The sequence below is a fragment of the Macaca nemestrina genome, chromosome 8 (genome assembly GCF_043159975.1).
Source record: "Macaca nemestrina isolate mMacNem1 chromosome 8, mMacNem.hap1, whole genome shotgun sequence".
NCBI lineage: Eukaryota > Metazoa > Chordata > Mammalia > Primates > Cercopithecidae > Macaca > Macaca nemestrina.
In genome coordinates, this window is record NC_092132.1 from 145,321,189 (window position 1) to 145,333,699 (window position 12,511).

The window sequence follows — 12,511 nt, forward strand, 5'->3', positions numbered from 1 at the left end:
CTGTAGCATTCGGGCATTCACACAGGAGCAGGGCAGTGAAGGACCTCACCTGTGCACCTGGGGAAGGTTGTCAGGTTTACTCTTTCCTTTTACTCTCACGATGCCCTGTCCTGCTCAAATACCCTCGGTGGCTTCTGCTATCTACAGAATGAAGCCCAATCTCTCTAGCTTGTCTTCCACAATCCATCCCACTCCACCAGCCTCATTGGCCACTTGGCTCCAACATGATGCAAAAAGGCCCAAGGGTGGCCTGAGCACCTGGACACTGAGGCAGGGAGGCAGTCCAAGAAAAGTCCACAAACTGCAGCCAGGCCTTCTTTGCTTCTTTGTTCCCCTCTTCGTCAGGCTGGACACATCCCCTACGGAGGGCTTCCCAGGCTTTTTTTTTTTTTTTTTTTTTTTTTGAGACAGGGTCTGGCTTTGTCACCCAGCCTGGAATGCAGTGGCACAATCTTTGCTCACTGCAACCTCCAACTCCTGGGCTTAAGCTATCCTCCCACTTCAAGCTCCTAAGTAGCTGGGACCACAGGTGCATGCCACCATGCCTGGCTACTTTTTTCTTTTTTTGGTAGAGATGACCCCATTACCCAGGTTGGGCTCAAACTCCTGGGTTCAAATGATCCACCTGCCTTGCCCTCCCAAAGTGCTGGGATTACAGGTATGAACCACCACCCCAGCCTCCCCAGGCTTTCCAAAGAGTTCACCAGTGGACACATGTCTGGGCTGAGTGCTTAGAGGAGCCCTGATGGAGCCAGGGCCAAGCGCTCATATCACTGAAAGCCATTGGTCACAGGCCCCCCGGCCCAGGGAGCATGAGGTCCTGCAAATACTGTAGCTTGCTAGGGCTCTAGCAGCCTGGGTCCCATCACTCTCTACCAAGGCTGAGGGAGATATCTTGACGTGCACAAAGGTCTTCCAACTCAGAAACAGCAAGGACCTGAAGGATCCATTCCTTTTAGATTGTTGTCTAAAGTGGCATATAGGGGTGTTGTTACCACAGACAAAAAGCCAGGCCCCAAATTACACCTCTCCTGGGTAGTCAGCAGCTGTGTGTGTGTGCGGAGTGTGTGCGCTGTTCTGGAGCTTCTTGATCTTTAGCTAATCATTCCATAGTCAATCAATCAATCAATCAAGTTCTGTGTGTGTAAGTGGTGTATGTCTCTTTCACCCTCTCATTGAAAAGGTAGAGGGTTTGGCCGGGCATGGTGACTAACATCAGTAATCCCAGCAATTTGGGAGGCCAAGGTGAGCAGATTGCTTGAGCCCAGGAGTTCAAGACCGGCCTGGGTAACATGGAGAGACCCTGTCTCTACAAAAAGTGCAAGAATTAGTCAGACACTGTGGTGTGTACCTGTAGTCCCAGCTACTTGGGAGGCTGAAGTGGGAGGATCACCTGAGCCTGGGGAAGTTGAGGCTGCAGAGAGCTGAGACCATACCATTATACTCCAGCCTGGGTGACAGAGTGAGATCCTGTCTCAAAAAAAGGCATAGCACAAACAAAAAATAGTTATAGGTTTGATGGAGATAGCATGAGCTTAGGACTGAGACAAATTTTGGTTCAAAACTGGTCCCAGATCTTCTATAAAATGTCTAACCAGCACTCAAAAATATCAAGGTTATCAAAAACAAGGAAAGTCTGAGAAACTACCAGAGTCTAGAGGAGTCTGTGGAGACATGATGGCTAAATGTAATGTGGCATCCTGGAGGGCGTTCTGGCACAGAAGAAAGGACATCAGGGAAAACTAAGGAAATCTGAATAAAGCATGGACTTTAATTAACACTAATGTATCAATATTACTTCATTAATCATTGACCAATGTTCTCCACTGTGAGGTGTTAAGAGTGCAAATGGTATGGAATGTAGGGGAACTCTCTGTAAGACCTTTGTAACAATTATATAAATCTAAAACTGTTCTAAATTAAATGTTTATTAAAAATATAATAATTGTGTTAGTCTGTTCTCACATTGCTATAAAGAACTACCTGAGACTGGGTAATTTATAAAGAAGAGAGGTTTAATTGGCTCATAGTTCTGCAGGCTGAGGAGCCCTCAGGAAACTTACAATCATGGTGGAAGGTGAAAGGTAAAAGGAAGGAGTCGTTTCTCATATGGCCATAACAGCAGGAAGAGAGAGAAGCAGGAGGTGCTACACACTTTCAAACAACCCAATCTCATGAGAACTCACTTGCTATCACAAGACTGGCAGGGGGAAAGTCCACCCCCCAAGATCCAATAACCTTGCACCAGGCCCCTCTTCCAACACTGGGAATTACAATTTGACATGAGATTTGGGCAGGAACACAAATCCAAACCATGCCAATAATAATAGTAATAGTAAAAACTGGTCCCAGGCACTTATTCATGGTATGACTTTGGGCAAATGACTTCCCTTCTTTAAGCCTCAGTTTCTTGTTTATAAAATGAGACAACAGTATCTGCCTCATGGGGTGGTATGACTACTGAAAAACACAACACATGCAAAATGCCCTAGCACAATGCCTAGCACACAACTGACACTCATTAGACATTTGTTTTTAAAATCCCAACCAAGAAATGTATCTTTGATTTATTATAACAAATAACAACCAGTCAATATTCAAAATTTCTTAATTTTCCCCAAAATGTTTTTTATAGCTTTAAAAAAATTTTCCCCCAACTCCAAGATTCATGCTTTCTATTTCATTGTCAGGCTTCTTTATTGTCTTTTTTTCTAAAACAATGCCCCCTCCCACCTTTTTTTTTTTTTTTTTCCTGTCATGACATTGACACAAAGTTAAACCAGGTAGTCATGAGAAGCAAAGAACAGAGCTCCCCACCACAGCCGTGGTACAAGTGGGGCCGAAGACTGGCTTGAATGATATGTCCCCTCTTCACTCATGTGACCTCTGGATATGTTAACTATGCCCAGGGCCAGGACTGCCTTCTCTATGCCAGGCATTTTGCTGAGCACACTGTATACATTGCCTCCACATCTCTCAGCAACCCAATCAGTCAAGATTATTATTATCCCTGTTTAACAGATGAGAAAACTGAGGCTTGGGCCAGCTCATAACTTGCCTGAAGTCCTACAGCAGTCATCAGCAGAGCTGGGATTTGAACTTGACTCTAAACTCATGCCCCTTTCCCTACACCACAGTCCCTGCTTCCTGGAGTCCCCTCCTACAGGAATGGACTAGCACAGAAACAAGCATTTCAACAATACAGTGACATCAGTGCCATCACACAGCACGCAGGAGAGGCACAGGAACCACCAGAAAGGAGGCCCTTCTTGGGGTGGCCAGGTAGGCTTCCTGGGGGAGGTGGCATCCCGCTCTGCAGTCACTCAGTGGATAGGCTGTCACCAGAAGGGCACAGGTGCACAGCGGATGAGGCTGGAAAGGAGGTGAGCACCAGGCTGAGGAGGGTCCTGAACATTTTCATTCATTCTTTTATTTGTTAATTCATTCATTCAACAAATATTTACAGTTTCTTCTAAGTGCCAGGTCTATTCCAGACACTAAGAAAATAGCAGAGAAGAAACAGGACAAAAACCTCTGGCTATGTGGAACTTAATGTAACACAAAAGAGAGAGTAAACAAATAGGTAAGTAATGGAGATGGCAATAAGTGTTGCAGAGAAAGATAGAGCAGAGAAAGGGACAGAGAATGCCCGGGGACAGAGGGCTGCGATGTGGGAAGGCCTCAAAAGATGTTTGAGTAAAGAGCTGAAGGAGGAAGGGAACTGGTTGTGGGAGTGACAGGAGAAGAATATTCCAGGCAGAGGACACTGAGCTAAGAGCTGGGACTTGCTCCTGGGTCCACTGCAGGGCAGCACATGACGCTGGGGGGTAGCACGAGGGAGGGAGGCCAGTGAAGTGCAGCAGCTCAGGTGTGCACCTGCTGGAAGCCACAAGCTTGGAGATGGTGCAGGAGGTGGCAGGGAACGAATGAGCCAAAATGCTTCCACAGGTGGGGTGTCCACGTGTCTGTGACAGGAGCTCTGAGCTATTCTCATCCCCACTAAGGACTCTGAAGAGGAGAATTTAGGACACAGCAAGCAGGGCCTTGCAGTCCCTGTCAAAGCAGATGGAAGAGTCCACCTACCTCAACTGTGCCCAGGGCTGGCACTGCAGAAGCTACCACTGACCTGTCATTCAGGCCACAGGACCCCACCCCACTCCCCAGCCTTGACAGCCAGTATGGGGACACAAGGGACAGTAATGAACCCCCAAGCCCCTTTGGGACCTTAGCTGCTAGGGAACTGCTATGCAGATAAATTTCACCTGGCAAGTTACTTAACCTTTCTGGTTCTCCATTTCTTATTGTAAAATGGGGATAATGATAGCACCTATCTCTAAGAAAGACTACACGAGTTAATATATGTAAAGTGTTCATAACACCATTTGCATGTAGCAGGAGTTCAATAGCTGTTAGTGTTTATCATTATGAGTGTAGTTGTTAGTGCTGCTATTATCATCACTATCACCATCGACAGCAGTCCCTAGCTACATCCTTAGTCTACCCAGACATTTCCAGTACCACGGGGGAGGAAAAAGAGCTGGGAAATGTGAACTATAGAAAAAGTGCCCCCCACATCTCCCCCTAGCTTTCAGGCTCCCTCCACTGCCCTCTCCTTTTCCTCCAATCTGCATCCCCTCCTTTTTGAGGGTTAATCTTGTTTTAATCTTTTCTTTGAATTCATCCTGGCCCAGATGTAACACATCCATAAGTACATTAACAGCTCATTAACTGCCACAAACTAACACATTTTATCTCATGTCAGGCCACGTCTAATCAACGGCCACAATAAATGCAACTCCATTCTCACAAGCTTCTGCATTTTCAGGACACCTTTCGTCCAACGCCTTGCTGACATCCCGGGCACCCCAAGGAAAAGGTGGTATCTTGCCAAGTTGTAGTATCTTGGCAGGTAAGAGCCATGAGAGCCCTAACAGGATATTTGTCTGTAGACATGCCTTATCCCTCAGCTTGAAGATGAAATGAGACCCAGGGAGGGGAAGCAAATTTCCCAAGGTCACATAGCAGGTTGGATGCCAAGCTCAAACGAGAACAGGAGTTTCCAAGCTAACATGTATTAAACCCTTAACACCATGAGGCATTTAATCCTCATAGAGACCCTAAGAGCAGATACCATCTATACCTTCATTTTACAGATAAGGGCACCATGGCTTGGAGAGGTTAAAGGACTTGCCCTTGGTCTCTAAGATGAGGCTGAGGAGGCTGACCTTAATCACCATGTGGTTTTCTAAAGCTTTCTCCATCAAGGAGAGGAGAGGAGAGACAGGTGGAAGGTTTACTTTAGCCCATCACAAAGTGAGATCTAGGAACATGAACCCTGACGGCCACAGAGGTGAAGCTTCAGGAAGCCGACTCTCGTGTTTATCTGAGATACGTGTTGCATTTCCCCAGCTGCCTCTAGGGGCTCTGTCTGGGTCAGCCTGGCAGAGGCAGGTTCCAGATGGCAAAGGACTTAACAGTCTTTGTACCAGCAATTTGTTGCCACAAATTCATTAAGAGAGACACATAATACGCCCCCCTTTTTAAAAATTGCAGTGCCTAGATCTGGCCCCTCATCTGTGTTGCTGGTAGGAATGTCCCCATCCATTAATCAAGCGCTCCTAGAATTAGCAGGGATGGGAGGGCCTCCCCCAACTGGTATACAAACCAGCACCTTCATGTTTATACCAATTCCCCACCCATGCTTTGCAGAATGGATTAAACGAAAGTCAAAACCTACTTCAGCAGGGTTCCTTACACAGAACGAATTTGCTATCTGAAGTCCTGGGGCCTCTTGAGTCATCCTGACCATGGCCCTGCTTTCCAGCCCACCTGTACCCGAGCCACTCATGGGAGGGTCCCTGTGAAGCCATCAACATCCAGGCCCACAGGACAGGCCCAAATCCATTCCCAGTCACTGCGTTAAAAGTCAGCTTTGTCCAAACGTGCCTTTATTCACACGGCAGACAGGCCTAACGGGCCAGAAGGGATTTGTTAGGCTCTCCAGATCCATCATAATCTGTGTTTAAAGTTCCCCAAATGCCCATTTAGACAATCCACATTTTCTAATAGCCAGTAAATACTCCAGTACCTACCGGGTCAGCATTTTAAAAGGTCCTTAAATAGCTCATTTGCATAATCCATATTTTCAGAGCTCCTAAGCATTTGTCCTCCCTACGTAATCTCAATCTTTATTATGTGTGAGGAAGAAAAGGCTCCAGAGTATAGCGGCCCTTCACGCCCCTTCTGGGAAAACTGTTTTAAAAATGACATTTTCAAAAGCAGGCACAGACCCAGCCACAAAAGGAAAGTATCTAAAGGAGAACTGTTAACCTGTGCAGGCCTGTGAATGATCTTTCTGTAAAGGCAGGAAAACCCCTGCAGGCTCCCCAAGGACACTAATTACACAACAGGCCCTGCCAACGCTTCCGGTAAGGTTGGAGCCTCCCCTCTCCCATGGGTTCCCTCCTGGAGGCCAGGAGGTGCAGGCAGGTTCCCCCAACAGCTTTTCCGCAGCACCTTCCCAGGTTTAGTCTCAGCTCAAAGTCTTCCCCGGGGGAAAGGAAAGGCAACTTCCTAACAAAATGTAGGTCCCAAGATTGAGGATCACTCAAGGTAGATATGGGGCAAAGCCTTTGCCTCGTGGGTAACAGCGTGGATCCTCTGGTAGTCATAAGTACAGACCCAGAAAACAGTGAGAAAAAGCCCTTTTGGGATTTCCGGGACCCCAAACCTCAGTATCCCACAACATACCCATGTAACAAACCTGTATGCGTACCCCCTGAATCCAAAATTATTAAAAACATGAATCCAAGACAAGACGGACCCACACTGCTGCCCCTCCACTGTCTCAGAGAGGAAAAGCTATGTCTTCATCAGAAGGTTATCCAAATTCCAAACCATCTTCAGCCACATGCAAAACGCAGATGGTCCTTGCCAACGCGATGCCGAGCCGAAGAAGCAGACGCGAGAGGGCAGGGACTGGTGATTCTGTTCCCTCAGATTTCCAGAACAGACAAAACTCATCGAACAGACAAAAAGACCAGGGAAGTCGGGGCCTGGGTTGGGAGGAGGCGCTTGGGGGCGCCTCTGATCGCGTGATCTGGGTGCCCTGCACCTGGCCGTGTTCACTCGGGAAATGCTGTGAGCTGCATTTTTTTTTTTTTAAGTAACCCAAATTCTTTTAGTTCCAATTTCAACTTCCTTAGCATTGCTCTGAAATCCTCTCATGCTGCACTTTTATTTTTACTCTTCTGAGCACATCCGGGATGCCCAACTCTCTGGAAAGAGGGATTAATTTTTTTTTTTCGGTCCAGATTTTTGAGATTATTTAGGAAAGGTTTAGGGGAAGGAGAATATTTATAGCAACAAGGACGTGTCTAAACGCACTGGAGGCTTCTTTGCCCGGAACTCCCACATCTGCTAGAAACCACCCCCCACCACCTCGGGGAGGGACCCTAAAGAGAGTTAGGGGAAGAGGGAGGAGAGGGGGACGCTGGCAGAGAAAAGCCGGCCAGGTCTGGCTAAGGGGATGAGTGTCTGAAGCCAGGGGGCTCTGGGCTTCTCCGGCCTCAGGCAAGCGGTGGGGCTGGCTGTGGTCGGGACCCAGTGCCCCCCAGGCGCTCCAAAGACTGGCTGAGCTCAGAACCAGAAGGAACCAGGGAGCAGAGAAAGCCGGGGGCGGGCTCGGGGTAAGAGAGGAAGGGAGTGAGATGAAGGTGAGAAGTGGGAGGGGAAGGAGGGAAACGGAGAGGAATTGAGGGTGGGCTCCGCGTATCTAGAGCAGTCCGCGGAGGACGCTGCTGCTCGCCGGGGAAGTGCAGTGCCCGAGGCGCCCCAACGGTGGGCGGCGGTGCCAGCTCAGACCCACGCCTCTCTCCAAGTCCCGAGTCCTGCGGACGGGGCTGCAGGGCGGGGTCCATGACGGGGGGCAGCAGGGCTCAGTAGATCCGGCCATCCGGCTCGGATGGTCCGCAGACCCCAGCTAATGCCCCGCACCATTTGCACTCCCCGCCCTCTTCCACTGCGCACCCCCAAGCCCCATGCTCGCCCGTCCTTCCCCCTCGGTGCTCCGCCCTGTGGCCCACTCGCATCCCGCCGTGGGGGTGCAGCTCCCCTGGCACAGCCCGACGGTGGCAGAGGGCGGCCAGCTGGACCAAAAGCCCCGTCCCCGGACGGGACCTTCCTCCCCGCACCCTCACACGGCGGTTTGCCGGGGGCCTCTGCGTCCCTCTGCCCCGCGCCGTGGATGGGGAGGGTCTGGGCTCTGCGCCGCGAGGCAGCGCGACGGCTGTGGGCGACTTGGCGTGCGGTGCTGAGGACCCTGGGGGAGTGTGCGCTGGGACGCCGGGGGCTCGGGGTCTTCGCGCCACCGGACGCAAGGGGAGTGGCGCAGGTCTGGGGGCGGGGTCTCTCGAGGCGCGGACAACAAGCCGGATCCTGAGCCCTCCGCTCCGAAACGGGGAGCGCCTTCACCCACGCCTTCCCTCCCACCCTGCCTACCCTGCTGTCAACCGGAAGTCCCCGTCCATGCCCCGACAGCGCCTCCCTCCGGCCGGCTGCAGCGCCTGCCCTCGGCAGGGGGCGTTCCAAGGCCCCGCCTCCTCGTCACCGCCGCGGATTACGTCACCCCAGGCCCCCGGCCCCGCCCCCGCCTCTGCCTCCGCAGCCAGCCTTGGGGAGCGTCCTGGCCTGCGCTTGCTCCCCAACTCCTCCTTGCCCCGCTCTGAGCCGGCGCGTCCTTGCTCTCCCGCCACTCTTCTCTCTCGGGCCAGCCGAGCCCAAACCGCCTCTCCTCTTCTGCTGTTTTTCCAGTTTCTTCCTCACTTTCACCTCCTCGGAGACCCTCCACCACCCAGATCTTCAGCAAGCAAGTCACCTTTCCTTTAGATAGACAGACAGGATAGAGATAGATTAGAGAGATTAGATAGAGATTAAACTGATAGATAGATGTAGATGATAGAGATTTGCATACATATGGATAGATCATAGATAGATGGATGATAGATTGATATGATATGGATGATAGATGGTTGGATAAAGACGATAGTTATAGATGATAAAAAGGCATAGATGACAGATATATATAGATGACAGAGATAGATAGAGATGATATATAACATTGTAACACGTATACATAGGCCACAGATAGGCAGTAGGTAGATAGGTAGATGGATGGATATGCATATAGATATAGGTATATGTCCTGAAGGGACAACCCGGACCCCAGGCTGGCCAGGACAGTACCCAGGCTTTGGCAGCCTCCTCAATAGACATGAAGCTGCAGGTTTGCAGCTGCTTACGCCAGGCAAACTGTAAAGTGCTTTAAACCCCTGGAACTAACCACAATGGCAGCTTAGCCTGGGAACTCGAGTGCTGGCTGCAGGCAGTTTGAGCACAGCTCCAGGGCTGCAGGTTTGCCTGCAAGTAACACCAGACATTTGTTCATTCTCTCAAGCATCTGCTGAGCCTGTTGCAGCTGCCTGTGGCTGGGTCCTAGCACTCAGAGACCCTGCGCCTGCTCGAGAGGGGCGGACATTATGGTGGGCATCAGAGATACCCACACAGAGCCTCACCTGATCCATGTAGCAGTGCCCAGGGAGAGGGCAGGGAGGGGTGCTGGGAAACATGAGAGGGGCAGGCATTTGACCTGGGTCTTGAGGACGGGCTGAGGTTCCCAGGAGAAGAAAAACCACATCAGTCAGAGGCACCAGTAGGCGACCATGGGAATAGAGGGTCTCGTTCCTCCTGGGCCAGGAAGCAGTTTGGTAGGGCTGGATCCCAGGATCCTGAGATGACAGTGGGTGCTGGGGTGGAGCTTGTGCTCAGAGAGGAGGAAAGCTGGCTGTGGCCAGGTTGAGAGGGGCTCTGAGAGCCTGTCTATTTCTCCTGTTCGCATCTCCTCTGTTATACCTGTCCTGAGGCACCTGAAATGACAAAGCGTGCCCCCCGGCAGTCCTCTGGGCCAGGACTTCAAACCTATACACATATGACAATCCCAGAGTCAGACAGTCCCCTTTCAGGAGCAGCTCTGGATGTCAAAGGGTTATGCTGCTGTCAGCAGCCCCTCCCTCTGTCTGACCTGAATCCCCCCACCCACCCAGGGACAGCCTCCCCCTCAGGGTGACTCAGCCCCTGGCTCCCAACTCCCTCCCTGCCACCAGCTAAGACTGTAACTGGTTACCATAGCGACCTCAAGGAGCCCGGTTCATAGCCCTCCTTCCTGATGAGACCTGGATGTCTAAATTGCTCCTGAGATGAACGCTGTGCAGTTCCTCACCTGCAGAGATATTTGACAGGCGGCATGCGAGCACCTTCCTCCCCTGTACAAACTCAGGGAGGGAGTGATGGCAAGAGAGGGAGGCCAGATGACAGATACCTCCACCACCGGGCCTCCAGGCTAGCACTTCCTCCATAATATGGGGGTCCCCAGGGAGAGGGAGACAAAGGACATGAAGGCAAGAGTTTAAAACTACCAAACAAGTTTGGTGTCCCCAGGAAAAACTACAGGTAATACCAAGATATTTTCCATTTTTCCAGGCCATCTTTGAGAATGCACTTGGGAGGGATGGAGGGTTATTTGTGAAATGTTGTCTTTCTCAGCAAAGTTTTACACACGCACATGAACACACAGAACACCAAAAGATTCTTCCTGAAACATGGTCCATTGAGCTCCTGCCCCAAACTATCAATAGCTCCCCACTGCCAAAAAGGGAGACCCAAACTCCTTTCCCTGGCCTCAGCCTCCTTTCTACCTAGCAACCTGCCTTGCTGCCCATAAGAACTCCTGTCCCGCTCTACATGCCACACCCTCAGCAGACCACTTCCTGCTTCCCAAAGACGCTCTGTCTCTACTGCCACCATGCTCGTCTGGAGCTGACCCTCTGCCTGGGCCACGCTAGCTCCATGTTCACTTCCTCAAGCTCAGTCCCAGTCCACAGGCCCCCTCACCCACTCCCACCCCCCGGTTAAAATGTCACTCCTTCCTGGTGACACTTTTGGAGTCCTATTAGAGAACAGAGTCTACCATGCATCACTGAGATCTAAGTGTGTCTGTCATCTCTATGGCCTGGGCCCTAAAAGGCCAACATGTTTCATTCACTTTCCTGTCCCTTCACCCCTCAGAGGGTCTAGCATGGGGCCAAAAGCCAATGTGAATTGCCTGACACTGACCCACCTTCTCTCTCCTCTCTGACTAATATCTTCACCAAAGATGAGTGAGGAGACCATGGATGGGCAGACACTTCACATTCACCCAGGGAAGCCTCCATCCCCTGGTAAAGAACAAGAACAGGGGAGCTGAACCCTTCACCTCTGAACTTCAGGACCATCCATTGTAACTGTTCTTCCTCTGTCCCAGCTCTTCAGAGCTGTGACTGGCTGGAGGGAGGTAGGCTGCTGGGCTGCATCCTCTGGGGATGAAGACAGGGCAGCCTGGCCGTAGGCACAGGAGGCAGGACTCAGGAACGGGCTGCTAGAACATGCAGGTGACATTCCAGCTGTACCCAGGCCCAGGTCCAGGCCCCAGTTTCCACCCAGAGGTGGTGTGAGTAGTGTGGCAGCTGGCTCTGGCCACCAAGACATGGTAAGCTGAGGCTGCAGGGTCGTAACCCTGGCAGGCCCCAGCTACACCTACAGACACAGCCCTCAGAGGCAGAGGCTAACACAGTTAATTGGTTCCAACCTTCAGCTAAAAGGTAGGAGCATTGATCAGGCACCCGTGAGGCCCAGAAGCTGTGGCCTCTGAGGATGCTGTACTTCCATGTAAGCTCAAACCCAGAAAAGAGAAATCCGATCAGAGGTTGTGGTGCTCACTTCCCAGCCGGGCCAGAGCGCGGCAGAGAGGCGGCAGGCTATAAATAGTGGAGGGACTGCCACTGATAATCCACTGGAGAGGAGAGGTAGGGCCCTCTTCCCCCAGGCAGGAATGGCAGGCCTCTCCAAGGAACAGCGGGGCCTGTCAGAGCAGAGGACGGGAAATTGTGGCCTCATCCCCACCCACCCAAGGCCCAGTCCCCTTTCCCTGTCTGCGAAGGGCTTGCTTCTGCCCTGACTCCGTGGAGCATGGGGACTTACAAGGCAGGCATAGGATGAGGGGACTTCAAATAAAGGTGTTGGGAGTTGAGTTCAGGCTCTCGGTGGAGCCAGCGCTTGGCCAGAGTTCATATGATTTCAATGTAGGAAGCCGACACTGACCGTGCACCCCGACACGGAAACACAGGTTCACTCTCCTGTCACTCAGCCATCCCTCCAGAAACTCATCCATCCATCCATCCATCCATCCAAATATCTAGTCATTCAATAATTCATTTGACAAATGAGAACTGAGTCCCAATGATATAGCAACCCCTGTGCTAAGTTCCTCGTGACCTCACCTGTAAACGGTGCTGCTTCTCCCTGTGCTTCACGGGGGCTTGTGAGAATCCATCGAGGAAAGAAATGTGCCTGCAGCCTGGGAAGTGTCACACATGTATCAGTGAGTTGTGGCTTTGACAGAGAGAAGTCTTTTGGGTGC

The 12,511-nt window shown here is 51.2% G+C and overlaps 1 protein-coding gene across 1 annotated transcript in view; it reads right to left on the bottom strand.

Annotated features, from left to right (window-relative positions):
* The window catches only part of LOC105491173 (XK related 6), a 315,309-nt gene that overhangs the window by 121,910 nt on the left and 180,888 nt on the right, over positions 1-12,511 (bottom strand). The window lies entirely within an intron of this gene.